We start from the raw sequence: 5,523 nt of genomic DNA on the forward strand, positions 1-5,523 counted from the left end.
CCATCATTGTAAATAAGAATTAGTTCTTAACTGATTTGCCTCGTTAAAAAAAGATTAAATACATTTTTAAAAATTAAAATGATATTATTATTATTTTAAACATTTTTTTGTTGTAGAAATATTAATAATGATTATAGTAATTATTTAAGAGGGGCTGAGGTAGGCAATATTTTTGGAGACAACAAATGGATTTCTGCTATTGAGGCATGGTTGTCCAAAGCCTGCTATGCTGGATCAACAGTGTCTCAGTTGGTATAGCATGGTGCTCGCAATGCCTGAGTTATGGATTTGACCAGTATAAAACTTACTATAAGTCGCTCTGGATGAGAGCCTCTGCTAAAATGTACATTTCTGATTTCATTTTTTGTTTCTCTTACACTTCACTTTCACGATGTCACCAACAGCAATGTGTAAGAGGATATCAAAATGTTTTTATTTACCTAGGCAAGTCAGTTAAGAACAAATTCTTATTTTCAATGACAGCCTAGGAACAATGCCTGTTCAGGGGCAGAACGACAGATTTGTACCTTGTCAGCTCGTGGGTTTGAACGTGCAACCTCCCGGTTACTAGTCCAACGCTCTAAAAAATAGGCTATATGTTCCCTCCATCAAGTGCAACACCATTCCTTATTGAGAATCTTTTGTTTAGGTAGTATATTATAAGCCATGATTCCACAAAGGAGCCACCCTTTGCCTTGATGACAGCTTTGCACATTCTTGGCATTCTCTCAACCAGCTTCACCTGGAATGATTTTCCAACAGTTTTGAAGGAGTTCCCACATATGCTGAGCATATAAAAAAATAATCCCACTAAGCGCAAACCAGATGAGATGGTGTATCGCTGCAGAATGCTGTGGTAGCCATCCAGATTAATCGTGCCTTGAATTTTAAATAAATCACTGACAGTGTCATCAGCAAAGCACCCCCACACCATCACACCTCCTCCTTCATGCTTCATGGTTGGAACCACACATGCAGAGATCATCAAAGACACAGCGATTGGAACCAGAAATCTCAAATTTGGACTCATCAGACCAAAGGACAGATTTCCAAGCAAGTTTCTTCATCTTATTGGTGTCCTTTAGTCGTGGTGTCTTTGCAGCAATTCAACCATGAAGGCCTGATTCACGCAGTCTCCTCTGAACAGTTAATGTTGAGATGTGTCTGTTACTTTAAACTCTGAAGCATTTATTTTGGCTGCAATCTGAGGTGCAGTTAACTCTAATGAACTTACCCTCTGCAGCAGAGGCAACTCTGGGTTTTCCTTTCATGTTGCGGTCCTCATGAGAGCCAGAATCATCATAGTGCTTGATGTTTTTTTGAGACTGTACCTGAAGAAACTTTCAAAGTGGTTGACATTTTCCAGATAGAAGAAAGGGAGAGCGTTTACAGGCTCAAAATGGCCAGAAACAAATAACTTTCTTCTGAAACACGTCAGTCTATTCTTGTTCTGAGAAATGAAGGCTATTCCAAGCGAGAAATTGCCAAGAAACGTAAGATCTCGTACATCTGAAGAATAACTTTTCATCTTTGATCTTGAGGTTGTGGTCTTCATTGAATCTACATTGCCACGTTTGGCCACAGGATGGCGGTATGGGACAAGATGCTACTCGGAAAAGTTCCACAAAATTACCATTGTAGAATGGATAATTACATCTAACTGAAATTGCGCCTTGCCATAGTCCATCATGCATTTTATCGTTATATTCTTTTTTTTATTTGTACACTTAAATACTGACTACAGAACATGAAACTGCTGCTGTTGAGTAGCTGGTTATGTTAATTTGCAAATCATTTGACAATGATGTGTGCGCCATTTCTTGGGTAGACCATTCTTTTCCAAGCCCTTTATGGAAGGCATCCCATCCATATGTTGAGTTTCATACAGGCCTATGTGCTGTCTATTTTCACAAACACACACACACACGCACGCACTCACTCACTCACGCACACAGATGGCCCCCTCAGTAAGCCCCGCCCACAACCCTTTGTCTTGGTGTAATCTGTCTCGCGACGGGGAGATGGCTTTTGGGAAGAGGGGCGCGGGGGGGGGGGGTCATGGAGTTTGGACTCGCAGCCCGCGACGGTTTCCGTTATGGCCTAAACTACTACTGTTTGGGTGTGGAGGAGTAACTAACGGCCTGTACAGAAACAGCGACTTAGCCTCTATCACACAGGAGATCTGTAAGGACTGGATAGGTATAAGCAATATGGAGGTGAATGTTCCTCCCAGCTTGTTGAAGTTACTACCATATTGCTTAAACCTATCCAATCCTTTCAGATCTTCATGAAGTTCCCAAGGACTAGGGGTTGTTATGCTACTAGACTTCTGGTCGTGCTTTCTCTCCCTTATTCTTTCTCTCTCTCTCTCTCTCTCTCTCTCTCTCTCTCCCTCTCTCTCTCTCTCTCCCTCATTATTTATCTCTCTCTCTCTCCTTTATTCTCTCTCTCCCTTATTCTCTCTCTCCCTCTCTCTGCCTCATTATTTCTCTCTCTCTCTACTGTCTTCCTTGCATTCCTTCCATTACATCTACATTTTCTCCATCTAATGTGAACAACATTGGTTTGCTTTTGTCTTAAAAAATATGAATGAATCATTTGTCATAGGCTGAATACAAAGACCATGAAGACGTAGCCAGTGCTGGTATCTGCAACCAGATAATGCCTTCCTCTTCTCTCTCTCTCTCTCACACGCACACACACGCACACACACACACACACACACACACACACACACACACACACACACACACACACACACACACACACACACACACACACACACACACACACACACACACACACACACACACACACACACACACACACACACACACACACACACACACACACACACACACACAGACAGTGTCATGTCAGTCTTATTTGTCCTAATTTCACCAGCTGATAGACCTGTGTATACGAGAGTTCTCTGGTGTGTGTGTGTTCAGACAGAGCGAGCTGGTTAGGAGGAAAATTATATATCTGCTACAGCAGGCCTCACAGGATGAACACAGACAGACAGACAGACAGACAGACAGACAGACAGACAGACAGACAGACAGGGCTAACAAACAGAGAGAGAGCTCTAGAGAGAGGGCGGGAGGGGAGGGAGAGGAAAATAGAAGAAAGAGAGGGTGGGGGGGAAGAGTGAGAGGGAGGGGGAAGAGAGAGGGAGTGCAGAGGAGAGAGAGGGAGGGGGAAGAGAGAGGGAGTGCAGAGGAGAGGGAGGGGAGGAGAGAGAGGCAGTGTGGGGGACAGGAAGGGAAGAGAGGAGAAATGGAGGGGGTGCAGAGTAGAGGGAGGAGAGACGAGGAGAGGAAGAGCAAGAGAGAGAGGAAGGGGAATGAGTAGATCACTGTAGAGGAGGTTATGGAGGGGGAGGAGGTGGGGGAAGGGGAGGGGGAGGTGATGGAGGGGGTGGGGAGGAGGAGGGGGAGAGGAGGAGGGGTGATTGAGGGGGAGGGGAGGAGAGGAGGAGGGGGAGGAGAGGGAGGTCGAAGGACTGTAGAGAGGAAAACAGAGTGAACGGAGAGAGAGAGTGAGAGAGGAAGTCATAGCCTACACATACAGTCGGTGAGTGTTGGAAAATGAAACGAGGGGGAAAGAGAGATAGAGAGACCAGGTGAGAGAGAGAGAGAACAGGGGGGAGAGAGAGAGAGAACAGGGGGAGAGAGAGAGAAGAGTGGGGGAGAGAGAGAGAGAACAGGGGAGAGCTAGAGAACAGGGGGGAGAGAGAGAGAGAGAACAGGGGAGAGAGAGAGAGAACAGGGGGAGAGAGAGAGAACAGGGGGGAGAGAGAGAGAGAACAGGGGAGAGCTAGAGAACAGGGGGGAGAGAGAGAGAGAACAGGGGAGAGAGAGAGAACAGGGGGGAGAGAGAGAGAACTGGGGGGAGAGAGAGAACAGGGGGGAGAGAGAGAGAACAGGGGGGAGAGAGAGAGAACAGGGGGAGAGAGAGATCTAAGGAGAGGAGATAGAGAAGGAGGGAGAGAGGAAAGCTTGACGGGGGAGGAGAAAGAGAGAACAGATACAGTGGGTGAGTTTTGGAGCGAGGAGAGAAAGAGGAGGGCGGACAGGACATAGAGAGGAGAAGAGCACAGGGAAGGAGGGGGAGGGGACAGAAGAACACATGCATAGTGGGTGAGTGGAGGAAGTAGAGAGGGAAGGAGAGGAAAGAGGAGCGTTAAAAATGGATAGAGGAGAAGAGAGAGGAGTGAGTCAGGAGCGAGAAAAGAGAGTGAGGAGGTAGAGAGGAGGGGATGAGATAACGGGAAGGAGGAGATATGGAAAGAAGGAAGGAAGGATAGGAATGAGAAAGAACAAGGCAGAGAGGAATGAGAGAATGGAGAGAGAAGAAACGACAAAACAGACAGAGTGAGAACATAGAGGCTGGAGCAGAGAAGAGAGGGGGAGGGAGAAAGAGGAGAGACAGAGAGAGGATGTGCCACAAGTGTTGCTGTATGACAGAGCATGGCCTGCATGTTTGCTTGTGAAACAGACATGCAGACAGAATAGCAATGGATTAAGACATGTCCATCAGTGTGTGTGGGTGTGTGTCAAATTTGAAATCCATCGTTTTCCACATTGTGTACACACACACACACGCACGCACGCACGCACACACACACACACACACACACACACGGCCCCCCTTTTCCTATCCATGCATACATCGTTTAGAGCAGCAAGTCTGCCCGAGCGCAGCACAGAGATGCACAGCTGACGAATCACTCCGCGCAAGTAGTTCCCAATTTACGTGATTGTACGATAGCAGGTACACTTGATTTTTGTTGTTGTAAACATTTCAATTTCAGACATCTACTATTCCAGTATACAATGTAGGGTTGGATTAAACCCAGCACTGTATTTGTGGGCCAACATTTTTAAGAAAATGATGATCTGTCTCTACATCAACGATTGATTGAGACGTAAATGCATCTAAATTGGACCAAATAACACATTCGAGGCAACAGCAAGCATGTGTATTTGCCCCACAACAAGCCATCTTTTGTATGTCTGTCCAACTTGCACAAGGGACTACTTTTCTGCTATTGAAGTTAGTTAGGGAGAGGCGAGGAGCAATCCAACGGTTGCGGATGTACACCTCTCCCCTCCGAGGCCTGGTTAGGTTCTCCCGGCACACTCTCCGCTTCTCTACGTGCAAGCTGTTTTATTGAATACGCGAAGACCCACGTTGGCATCAAATGAATGAAAATTAAGCCGTTTTGAAGGTGAAGTTTATTTTTATTTCTATTTTCCTAGTTAAGCGGCCTATTAGCTGCGTAGAAAGCCGTAGCTAAGTTTTGAATGAGAGAAAAACGCCCGAGGACCACAAGATAAGCAGGTGAGCTACTGAATTGAACTGCTATCCCGACTTGTACAACGAATCCAAAACGTCCACAACGCCAACTAGTAGCGACCAACAACTGGAATAGTACTAGCTACCCCCCCCCCCCCCCCCCACACACACACACACACACCCCTACCCCCCCACCGACGTTAGCCTGGCGATAACAAAAGG

Source organism: Oncorhynchus masou, chromosome 23 (assembly GCF_036934945.1).
Source record: "Oncorhynchus masou masou isolate Uvic2021 chromosome 23, UVic_Omas_1.1, whole genome shotgun sequence".
In the NCBI taxonomy this organism is placed as follows: domain Eukaryota; kingdom Metazoa; phylum Chordata; class Actinopteri; order Salmoniformes; family Salmonidae; genus Oncorhynchus; species Oncorhynchus masou.